A 12,848-nucleotide genomic window follows, 5' to 3' on the forward strand; every position below is an offset into this window, starting at 1 on the left:
TCTTTCCTTGTAGGAAGATATTTTTAGGCTTACTCATAACAATGATTATTTGCTTTTGAAAAATATTTTACAAAACACATACATATATTTGCTTTCCGGTTGAGCCTCGTAAGCAGGGCAGCAATTGAGTCACTTATTTACTCAACAAATATTTCTTGTGTCTTCTGTTTCCATTAAACTATCATTTCCATTTTGTAGATGAGTAAACTGAGCCTCAGAGAGAATAACCCACTTTCTGTGCATCTCCCAGTGATTTTTCTAAATCTCTGGGTGATCTGAGGTTTGAAGGGTAGGCCATGGACTTTGTTTCTTTAGCCACGGACTAAAATTGTAAAGCCAACAGCCCACAGAAACAGCTTAAGTGCAATTTCATGTACATGACAGTTTCTGTAACCATGAATCAACAAATAATTCCTATTGTTTTGAAGCTTGATGCATGTTATTATTTTCTTTATGGAAAATCATTAGGTCACAAAGACTCATTGTGAAGCCATTAGCAGCCTTTCTGGGGAACCCTGCTGTCCATCTCAGCACGTCAGTTTCTCACGTTCCTACCTTCTCTTTTGCTTCAAGGTTTTTGCTAGTGTCTTTGCCCCCCCCCAAATCTCTGCACCCTCATTTCCCTCCTACCTATACTGCATATCTCAGCTTGAATGTCAATGCTCAGGAAAGGTGTTCATTATCTCGCCCCTCCATCAGAACCTCTGATGTAGACTGCCTTCATGCCAAGGGCTCACTCTCTATTTTATTGATCACAGTCAATAAATTTTTATAAATTCAAATTTTGTTTCTTTATTCTGTCCTCAACTGGACTAAAAAGCACAGAAACAGATGCCTATTTTTGCCCATCACTGTGAAAATAGTTTTTGCAAAGGCTACCACCATGTGCCTGAGCAAAATGGGTGAGGCTCTAACAATAGATGGTGAATGAATTAAAATTAGGCTCACCAGTGTTAGAACTTTAATATTCTTGGGTTAATAGAACAAATCCTGCATTAGTTGTCTATCACTGCAGTAGTGTAAATTATCTTACATTTCACGGCTTAAAACAGTATGCGGTATACAACAATATGGTATCAAGTCACTGTTTCCATGAGCTAGAAGTCTGGAGCATGGGATGGTTTATTTGGACTCTCTGCTTTAGGTTTCATGAGGACAAAGTTAAGGTCTTGTTAGGCTGGGGCTCTTATCTTGGGGAAGGTCTATTTTCAGGACCTTTCAGATTGTTGGTAGAATTCAAGTCTGTGTGGTTTCTGGCTACTGTCCAGGGTCTACTCTGTCTGAGCTCCTAGAACCTACATCCCTTAGCCTATGGTCTTGAATTCTTCCTGTGCTTAGAATCTCTTGATATTCTCTCTGCCTCACCTGTCACTTCCTCTTTTCTCCTTTTCTTGTTGTAAGAGCTCCCATGATTACATGGGCCCATCCGGATACTCTAGGATGATCCCATCCTATTGACATATAATCCTTAATCCTTAGGGATTAGGATGTGGACAGACATAATTGGGAGGCCATTATTCTGCCTAATATAAATCCCAAAAGCCTGTCAATTTGACTATGACTTATTTTAATGAAGACAATGATAGAAATGATAGAATGATATTTGTGTATATTCCCTCCAGTTCCACAGATGTCATAGAATTTGGTAGATGGGTTCCCTAGAAATGGAGATAATGAAATGGGGGACTGTATGGCCTCAAACCATTTAAATTAATGGCGCTCTCATTCTATTACTTTTGAGTGGTAGCAGTTCACATGAACACAGCAGTTCCTCAAGGAGCTGGGGTGCTGATTGATTTGGGTTCATAAAATGGACAGAAGAGAGGCATGTGCTTCATGGCTACAGCTGTGCCTATGGCGCTGCCTCTTGTTTGGTCATAAATGCTTTTTATCTTTCCCAGGAATGCCTCATCTTGGGGTCTGCAACAAGCAGTAGGTTTCTAAAAGAAAGTGTACTTTGAACTCTTCATCATTTCCTCCTGGTGGTCTTAAACTTTTTGTTTCCTTCCTTTCCTCTTGATGGAATCAGCCCTAAGGATTAAGAAACCCCAGGAAAGGTAATTATTTCTGAGGAAGAAAATGTAAGTGATTTTTTTTGTTGTTCTATTTTGTTCATCATTTTCATGCATTGATTGATTGATTCCCTCATTCATTCATTATTATTATCAAAGATTTAAAAACATTCTTTGCTAACTATGGTTAGGCCAGTGTACTCCTTTGTCTTTCAATTCTGGAAATGGTATACTCACTTAAAACATTCAGGTCAATATGGGAAATGTTTTGAAGGTTCTTCTGCTCCTGAATATTTTTATTACATATTAGTATATTAAAGGCATCAATGTTCTACTAAGCTCTGTTCACCAGGGCCACACTTTACCAGTCTGTGTGGTATGTCTTTCATGTGCATGGGTTCCAGGGATATGGCAATGGCTGGGAACATGTGAGATTGAGGATGCCAAGGAAGTGCAGGAGGATTCCTAGAGGCCTGAGATCCTGAGATGAGTGTAGCATTAGGCCCTGTAGTGTTGATGCCCGGAGTTAATGCCCTCAGATAATCACTGCACCATCTTGAAGAACAGGAGAGAAACAAATAGTGAAGGACATGGGAAATTGGGTCAAAGACTGAGAACTGACCCTGTGTAGAGACACTGAGGAAGGTGTAGGCCTCGTGCTGTGGAATGCCATCTTTTATCTCTAACAAGTACACAAATCACCTAGTACCTGCATTCTTGCAAACAGCTCCATGCCCTTCCCTTCTGAGGCCTCTTTCCACAGCGCTTTCTTCAGAGCTTGTACAGTGATTCTTCACAAGTTTAAAGTTGACCTTAGGATGTAAAATTTTATATCAATCTAAATAACAACTATTTATTGAGCACTTAACCATTTGCACGGCCCTGTAGGCATGGTGCAGTGGGGGCAGATGACAGTAAGGATGAGCCGTGTTTCCTGGCTGTGAAATGCTTATAGAATGTTGGCAAAGGAGCTGGAAAACATTTATCACTTAGGTGCATAAACAACTGTCTTAAGGTATATGATGGTTTATTAAGACAGAAGGTGGCCAATCCTTATTCCCAGCTCCTGATGTCATACGAGAAACAGAGAATTAGGTGAGTTTTTAGAAAGGACTTGACAGAAATAATTTACTTCCGAAAAAGATCATATTTTCGTAATTTGAACTTACTTTTATTAATACACTTTTTGAGTGTTCCTATCTCTGGTAATGGCATTTAATAGCCCCTGAAGCCCTCAATCAAGACAATCCAGAGTGAATTTTAAGTCAATTTTCTTAACTTTCTAATTTCCACTGGTGTCTAAGTTTTATCTTTCTACCTCCAAAATATCTCTAAAATCTATCCTCCTCCATGTGTTCTGGTGTCACTGTCCTCATTTTGTTCCTCATTATCCTTTGGCTGGTTTAGAGTAATAGCCTCCTAATGCTTCTTGTGACCCACAGTTTCTACCAGCTCCAGCCCATCTCCTGGTCTGCTGCCAATTAACCATCTCAGACAAAGATCTGATTATGTCAGTGCCTTGCATACAGTCTTTGAGAAGCTTCTCTTTGTGTGTAGTATGAAGCCCCCAAATCAGCATGGCATTTGTCAGGCCCTTTATGTTCTGGCCCCAGCCTGGCCTTTCAATCCCACTGTCTACCAGTTCTCTCAGAAGTTTTTACTCCTTCATCTGTCTTCTCTGCCAAGCACTTTGCTCCTAAGTCTCTGCTCCAAATGCTCCATTCTCCTCCTTATGGTTTTCAGGCCAACTCCTATTCACCTTCCATTTCCAGCTCAAACATCCCATACCTTTCCTCATTGACATTTGAATATATATTGTTTGCATTTTGGTATGCTGATAGCAATAATAATATAATGACAACTTCTGTAAACTGATTATGGGTCAGGCTGCGCAGGTATCGTACTTGGACTGTCTCTCGTGATCATCATCTGCCTTATGAGGTGGATATTATGATTCCCACATTACCGATGGAGACAGGCTCAGGAGGGCTTTAAGTGACTTTCGTAAGTTCCACAGCCAGTAAATGGCAGAACGTGAGTTCAATCCTAGATCTTTTTTTCTGAAGAGGATGGACTACTTACCATTGCTCATTGTGGTCTTTCACAGAGCATGATGATAGGAATAATCTCTAGCAATTACACTTTCTGGTGAAAATCTCTCTATCTCTCTTTCTCTAGGAGTTCTGAGATCTTCATTTCATCAAATGCCTAAAATATGAGTGTCTAATCTATAGTAATAATGTTTTTATTCATTCATTCATTTGACAAATACTAAACATTACACATATTTCTGGTATACAGCATGATGTTTTAATATATGCCTACATCATAAAATGACTAGGTCAAGCTAATTAAAATATTCAAAATTTCCATTACCTCACATACTTTTTTTTATGGTGAAAACATTTAAAATACACACACATAAACACACACAGCCACACGGCACTACTAGTCAGCCTTTAGAACAGTGGTTCTCAACCTGTGGGTCGTGACCCACAGGAACTGTATTAAAGGGCCATGGCATTAGGAAGGTTAAGAACCATTGCTTTAGAAAGAAGTAAATTTTATCCTTTGGGACAACATGGGTAATCCTGGAAGAATTTATGCTCAGTGAAATAAATCAGGCACAGAAAGTCAATTTCTGCATTATGTCACTTGCACATGGAATATTTTAAAACACAGACTTGTAGAAGCAGAGAGTAGTATGTGGTTACCAGGGGCCGGTTTGCTAGATTAGGGAGATGTTGGTCAGAAGGTAGAAAATTTCAGTTAGGATGAATAAATTCAGGTGATCTACTATACAACGTGGTGATTACAGTTGATAACGATGTATAGAGATAAATTCTTAAGTAGATTCCCTTTGTGAATGAATAAATGAATAAAAGAACAAATGAATGACTTAAATTTTAAAAAAGCTTAGCTAGGTTTATTATAGAATGAGTATATATAAATACATTTTTAATTGGATGGGTTGTACCTGTAGCCCTAGCTTCTCAGGAAGCTGAGGCCAGAGGATTGTTTGAACCCAGGAGTTTGAGACTTCAGACCTCTGATTGTGCCTCTGCACTCCAGCCGTGGAAGAGAGACCAATGGCCAACAAATACGTGAAAACATGGTCAACAGGAAAATACAAATTAAAAAAAACAAACAAACACATTGAGATACCATCTTACCCCTATCAGAATGGCCATTTTTAGTAAGTCAAAAACAATAGATGCTGACATGGATGATGAGAGAAAAGAACACTTACCTACTGTTGATAGGATTCTGAATTAGTCCAACCTCTACGGAAAACAGTATAGAGCTTCCTCAAGAAATAAATGCAGATCTACTATTTGATCCAGTAATCCCACTACTGGGTAGCTACCCAAAGGAAAAGAAGTCTTTCTATCAAAAAGACCACTGCACTCAAATGTTTATCACAACACAATTCTTAATTGCAAAGATGTGGAGGCAACCTAAGTGGCCATCATCTGAGAACTACTCAGCCCTAAAAAGGAATGAAATAATGTCTTTTGTAGCAATCTGGATGGAGCTGGAGACCATTATCCTAAATGAAGTATAAAGCAGACACCACATGTTCTGTCTTAATAATTGAGAACTAATTGATGGGCAAAACAGACACAGAGAAATGTAAAGGACATTGGAAACTAAGAAGGGAGAGAGGGTGAAGGATAAAAACTTACCCATCTGGCACAATAAACACTGTTCTGAGGACATAGACACACCCAGAGTAATATAGTCTTGGGTTGAAGGAAAACAGTTCTCAGTTTTTTCATATATGTAAAACATCTGTAGAATAATAGTCTGTGTCTCTGCCATAATTTAGTCCTTTCATAGAATTTTCATTAGCCATGTGCTTTATGGTACATAATAAAGCTGTGCTGAAAAAAAAAAAACAAAAAAGAACATTATACAATGTATCTATGCAAAAAAAAAAATGTACTCCCTTAATGTTTTAAAATTTAAAAAAATTATCTGTTGCAATTATTATTATAGTTTTTAAAGAACACTTATTTATTTCCAATTGACAGTGGAAGTATAACAGTGAAAGGTAGCTAATGTTAAAAAGACAATGAACCTAATTCCTCTTTTCTATTATTAAGACTATAGAATAGCATCTATCTATCGAGTATCTGCTATGCTCCTTTTCTTTTTCTAGTGATATTTGAAACTTTTTAAAATTTTCTTGATTCATTAATCCTTACCAAAAAATCTGGAAACTTGTAGCATGAGTAAAAGCCCACTGAAGTTAGTTATTATTTGTTTAGCTCATAGATTGCCAAAACTTTTCTACAAAGAATCAGGTAATAAAATATTTTAGGCTTTGTAGCTGTGTGATCACTGTTCTTACAGGATCAAAACATGATTATATTTATATATTCATTCCAATATAACTTTATTTATGGACACTGAAATTTGACTGTAATATTCTTTTCCTGAATTATGAAATTATATTCTTAGAATTTTTTCAAACATTTAAAAATATTTAAATCATTCTTAGATCAAGGGCTATACAAAAATAGGTGGTTATCTCAATTTGGGCTTTGAGTCATCAGTTGCCAACCTGTTCTAACTTAGTATCATTATCATCTTCTTCAGCATACTAGGTTAAATTTATCATTCATTCCTTTACCCCTTGAATCTGCTTTTTAATCAAAGATTGTGGATTTGAGTATTTCCAAGTGGAATTTTAATGTATAAATTACTAACTCCTATTGGAATGATAGCACAGAATTCAAAAGCAGTGAAATTTATTATGCATTCTGTAAATAGATAATCGAGCTTTAAATAAATATAACTCAAAATAATTAGAAGGTTTTCAGTTTATGAGGAAGCAAGAAATAATATACCTTCAAAATGTGGTGAGCAAAATTCATCTGATCAGCCACCCCTGTGTGTCAACCTCATCTCACCACTGTTGCACTAGGCATGTATAATTCAGGACTAAAATCCTGTTGCATATTTTGCTACATGAAGAACAGTGATTTGACTTCTAGAATTCCACCAGGAGTAAATAAATGCTAGACTGATGGCTTGAGAATAAAAATGAGACGATGTTTGTTTCTTCCTTTTGTTCAATTTTTTTCAATCTTCCAAACCAATAACTCAAACCCCTCTACCACTTCTGGGCAATAGCCTGGAAGTCTTGAAACTCATTATGTCAGGTTGAACATGAGAGACAACAGCTGTCAGGGCCCGCATTTGATGCCTTTGACTTGTTTCCATATAGTGAAAAAAACATGCTTGTAAGCTGTACAATTGTGAGGATTCACTGTTTTCTAAACTAAGGGTTTTGAGCAGCTCTAAGGCAGTGTTGCCCTCCCCTAAGCTATTTTGCACAAAAATATATTCGTGTATTTTTCCTGAAGATACAGCAACATGTTTAATGTCAATAACAGAAGGGGAAAAAAGTTAGCCATAGAATTTCTGAATATCTCATATAAAGATTTAAAAATTAGCAGTGCTTTTACAAAGATGCACAGATTTGTCAAGTTTTGCTTCTTTTTCCTCTGTTTTCAATAAGGAAAGCCCATACATGATCTTAAGGAAAGCCCATACATTGTTATAGGGAACTGTCATGTTTCAGGGCAGGGGCAATTTCTGTATGAATCAAGGACAAAATAAGACTTAAAATTGCAATGAATGCATGTATTATTTACTTTACTTGTTAGCTTCTACAAGTAAAGCTAACATCTTTTGGGTCATATGTAACATTAGAATGTTTCTATCATTTTATTCCTATGGCCTTTCCCTGTTTCCATTGTCTTTATTTTATGGACCTGATTCAGTCAATAATTGCAAACATTTATTGACTGCCTACTGCACCAAGCACTCTGTGCTAACATTTGATTCTTACAGAAATTGTTTGTGACAAATGGGGCGCCCACCACAATGCCTGGCTATTTTTTAAAGATGGGATCTTGCTCTGGATCAGGCTGGTCTCCAACTCCTGAGCTCAAGCAATCCACCTGTCTCAGCCTACCATAGTGCTAGGATTACAGGCGTGAGCCACCACACCCGTCCTCTAGGCCTACACTTTGAGACATTTCTTACATCAGTGACATTATCCTCTTTTTTTAATTGCTTGATATTCGTATAAATACTTTGAGGATATAAAATGCTACCTAAATTAAAGCACTGTTCTCTTTAGAACAATTTCTGAACCTCAGAAGTGTCCTGTTATGGGCACACACACACAAGAATAAATGGAATGCCACTTAACATTCCATTTAAAGGCTTTCACTGCTTTGTACAGCTTACCAGTTCCTAGGGAGTGTGAAGTAGCTTCCTGTAATTGGCAGGTTAATACCTCAAGGACCAAGCAGATTTTCTTGAACAGCATATTGAGGTACATGGCACTTAGTGTGAACTCACACTCAAAGAGATTCCGGTGAATGGTGCTCTTGGCCAACAGCAAGTGGCTGCCAATAGGAGATTACATTTCACAGAGATAATTCCAAGCTCTGGAAGAAGCACAGTGTGTGATCCAGGTATTTATAAAAGATTATAAGGTGTGCTAAAGGAGAAAAGGAGCAATGCCTAAGAAGAAACTCCTTTGAATAAAAAATGATTTTTTTAATTTTTCGCAAATGATGCTTGATGTGCAGTACGCACTATTTGAACTCTGTTCATGTGTAACTATCACCGACCTTCTTCCAGAAATTTTATTTCTTTGTTATCCAGTTGTAGAATGTTGAAAATATAAGTCTGTGATGTTAAAAGATGTTTATAAACTCCATTGCCATTCTTTGTTCTTATTCTTGTTGCACCCATTGAACAATGTAAGTTCAAGACCAACAAATATTTTAGCTTTTGACACTACATGTGGTTGTGTCAAAAAAAAAAAATCAGCCATGATTCTTCATTGTCTTTATTTTTTTATTAGATCATAACTGTGTACGTTATTGCATGTATGGGGTACAATGTGCTGTTTTATATACAATTTGAAATGTTTACATCAAACTGGTTAACAAAGCATTCACCTCATTTAATTGTTGTGTTTAGACATTGATACTCTACTCTTAATATATTTGATATGTACACTTGCAATATGCACAGTAGGTGAGATTCCACTGATTACTCTTCCTCGAGCCGTCCCCCCTCCTTCTTTCTGGGCTATAATTGTGTTTTATCTTTCATCTGAAAGTGTGGGTAATTATATATTAATTTCATAATAGTATTGAGTACATTGGGTATTTTTTTTTCCATTCTTGAGATACTTTACTAAGAAGAATATGATCCAATTCATCCATGTAATCATAAAAGAGTAAGAGTAGCCCACATAACAAAATTCCAAAACTACAGATGTTGGTGTGGATGTAGAAAGAAGGGAACACTTCCACACTGCTGGCGGGAATGCAAACTAATACGTCCCTTCTGGAGAGAAGTGTGGAGAACCTTCGGGGAACTAAAAGTAGACCTGCCATTCAATCCTGCAATTCCTCTACTAGGTATATACCCAGATGACCAAAAATCACTTTATAATAAGACATTTGCACAAGAATGTTTATTGCAGCCCAATTCATAATTGCCAAGTCATGGAAGTAGCCCAAGTGCCCAACGACCCATGAATGGATTAACAAATGGTGGTATATGTATACCATGTAATATTATGCAGCCATAAAAAGATGGAGACTTGGGCGGCGCCTGTGGCTCAAGGAGTAGGGCGCCGGTCCCATATGCTGGAGGTGGCGGGTTCAAACCCAGCCCCGGCCAAAAACAACAACAACAACAACAACAAAAAAGATGGAGACTTCATTGTCTTTAGAAAGAAGGAAATAAAAACATCCTAACTGGTGAGTGAGATGCACCACAAATTTGCTGCATTTTTAACAAAGTGCTAGGGATTGTGGTAAACACTGCTCTTAGACTGATGTATTAGATTCTTTTCCTGCATTCAAGGGTCTCAACTTAGAGGACTTGGGGTTTTCATGTAGAGGAATGGTAAGAAAAAATTTTCAGAGAAGGTATAATTTGGTCTGAGTCTTATAAAACAAGTGAAGATGCTCTGACACAAGTTTTGGAAGATTTTTGGCATTTGTTACCCATGCATTCCTTGAATATTTATTGAGCATCTAATAGGATGCTAGGTGATATTTTAGGTTTGGGATAAAAAGCAAAGAAACTTGGTGTCTGCCATTTGGAAGTTCAGAGTCTGTTGGAGGATACAGAAATCAAGCAAACAACCCTAGCAATAATTATTCCCATCATGAGATGGCTGGAAGGGATGTACATGGCCCTCTGACCACATAGCACAGCAAGAATACCCTAATTGGGGGGTTGTAAAAATCTGAGATCCAAAAGATGGAGAGCACACGACTGGATCATGAGTGAGAGAAGTTTCTGGAAGGAGCAAAGTCTTATGGCTTGAAAGACTTTAGTGACTTAGGAGATGTAATAGGAGGCCCACGTTGTCAGAGTAGACAGAGTAAGAGAAGCTGAAGGCAAGTGGGTCCAAACTTGGCTTTGGATTTTAGGGAGGATGAAGAACAGACTTGGGCCAGCAATCCTCGAGGGACTTTATGTGTGGTACAGTCAGAAAGCTGTACTTTTAATCTGGAGTTTTGAATGCTATTGGTTTTTGTTGCTATTACTACTACTATTCTTATTTTAGTCACCTCTTGATTTTGAAGAAGACCATTTTGAAAATTCCACCTTGTCTCATTTATACTTAGATCTTTCAATAAAATCTCCTAATGATCCAGTGATTAGCCAGGGTTTGGGAATTGCTAGTCTATAAACCTTTCATGGTTTTGGCATATGGCAGAATCTCAGTTCAAATTTTAAGTGAAGAAATCAATGAGTTGCTTTTGTGTGGAGCAGTCCCTGCTTTAGTTCCTGAGGGAAGCCTGTGTTGGCTGAAATGAACATCCTATTACATCAGCTTTTCCATACTAGGTGCTCAATAAACATTCATGGAGTGACTGTTTAAAATATGAATAGAATCACAAACATTTTGCAGTTATATTGGACTCATATTTTTTTGTTCTGAATCTCAAACAAATTACAGATTCCATGACCAAAAATACTGAGTTAAACATAAACTAATATATTGTTGAAATAAAATAGAAGTTGTCTAGTATGGTACACCTGTCATTCCTCTCAGATTGGGGCTTTTATGACCCCTGACTATTATTTCTTAAGGAGAAAATGTGACATATTTTTTTTTCTATGATGCAAAATTATTCTCTCAAAAGGGGGATTGTGTTCAGAACTTTCCAGAGGCAATGTTTTTTGATAACATTGGAGGATAAGAACTCAGCTTGCTCTCCTTCTTACTTCCATGCCTTGACTTTATTTGTCTCTATATATTAGCATGGAGATTTTCCCTTTCCACCCACTCTGTGGTTGAATATTCAAAGCTCTCAGATCCTCTTTCAAATTGGTATATGCCTTTGAATTTTAATTTTCATCACCTTTCTACAAAATATGTAGGTATTTTTTTCTCTTCTAGGTTGGCTACTACATTCAAATTAAGACCACAGTTTTGTCATCATGAAAAGTAAACAGAATCAGACAGAAACAGACTCTTGAAACCTTGCTTCCTTCTCTCTTACTGTTTTGTGCACACATCTGAGAATTTATTCTTCTGGTTTGTTATGAGTTACACAAATGACTGCAGCTCTATTATTTTTGCTGAGGAAGGTCAGGGCACATGTATTTCACTAGGGCTGCTTCCGGTGGTGTAGATTTAGAAACTGTAGCTTGTCTCTTTTTAATAATACAGAATTTCATGAGACCATTGGAAAATTAGCATCACTAATCTGTGTGAATACTTCCTGCAAGCAGAGAGAAAAATAACCTAAACACATTTTCGTATTATTCATGAGCACTAATTGGCAAAAATGTAATGCCAAGAGAAACAGCATAATCAGGAATTCCCTCTTCTACAAGGTAAAATGAAGTAGAACTGATTGGAATTATCACTCCAGCCAAAACAGTTATGTCAGTCATCTATTGCTATATAGCAAAGCTACTTGAAAACTTAATGGTGTAAAACAACCAGCTTACTACGCTCATGGTCTTGTTGGTCAGGAATACATAAGAATAGAGTTCCTCTGCTATACATTGCCTGGGAATACTGGAAATCTGGGGTTGACTTGATGGCTGGGATTGGAATTATCTATGCATTATTGATGTCTTTTTATTTTCTACTTTTATGATGCTTTGACATGGTAGTCTTTTTTGCTGCTGTAGGGACTGTCCCTCCCAGGATTAGCTAATTCCCAGACATAGCAAACTCTAGTGCCCCTTTATATGCAAACCAACTGATCCCTAACCACCTCCTTTTTTAGAGCTCTTGCACTTGGACCACTATTCTCCCACCCCAAGGCAGGTACCAAATAACTAAAGACAGTTTCTATACCCAGAGACATTTGAAATTATTCAAAATAGCCTATCTTAAACCTGCTTACCTTGCCTCACCGACTCCTTCCCATGGAAAGCACAATACAGCCTCTTGCTCACATTTCCCCCTTGTTCTTTCTGTCCCCTACTGATCCTGGGGCTTTCTTGTGTGAGCCAACCTCCATTGTAAGTCATGCCTCCTATTTCTAAGGAGCTCTTTGTATAAACTGCTTCCTTTTTGAAAATCATTTCCATGTCTGTGTGTTTTATTATATCTGATTATAACAAATCCTGGTACATTTTTTCAACAATCAGAATGTGTATTCACTTACATGTCTAGAGCTGATGTGGGCTGTTGGTTGGAATATCTTGCCTGGGGACCTTCTGTAAGATCACTATGTTTGGACTTCCTCACAGGATAACTGAGTTCTAAAGTGGAAGTTTCACAGCATCACTTGTGTCATACTCTTTTGGTTGAAACAGACA

Source organism: Nycticebus coucang, chromosome 17 (genome assembly GCF_027406575.1).
Source record: "Nycticebus coucang isolate mNycCou1 chromosome 17, mNycCou1.pri, whole genome shotgun sequence".
Lineage (NCBI taxonomy): Eukaryota > Metazoa > Chordata > Mammalia > Primates > Lorisidae > Nycticebus > Nycticebus coucang.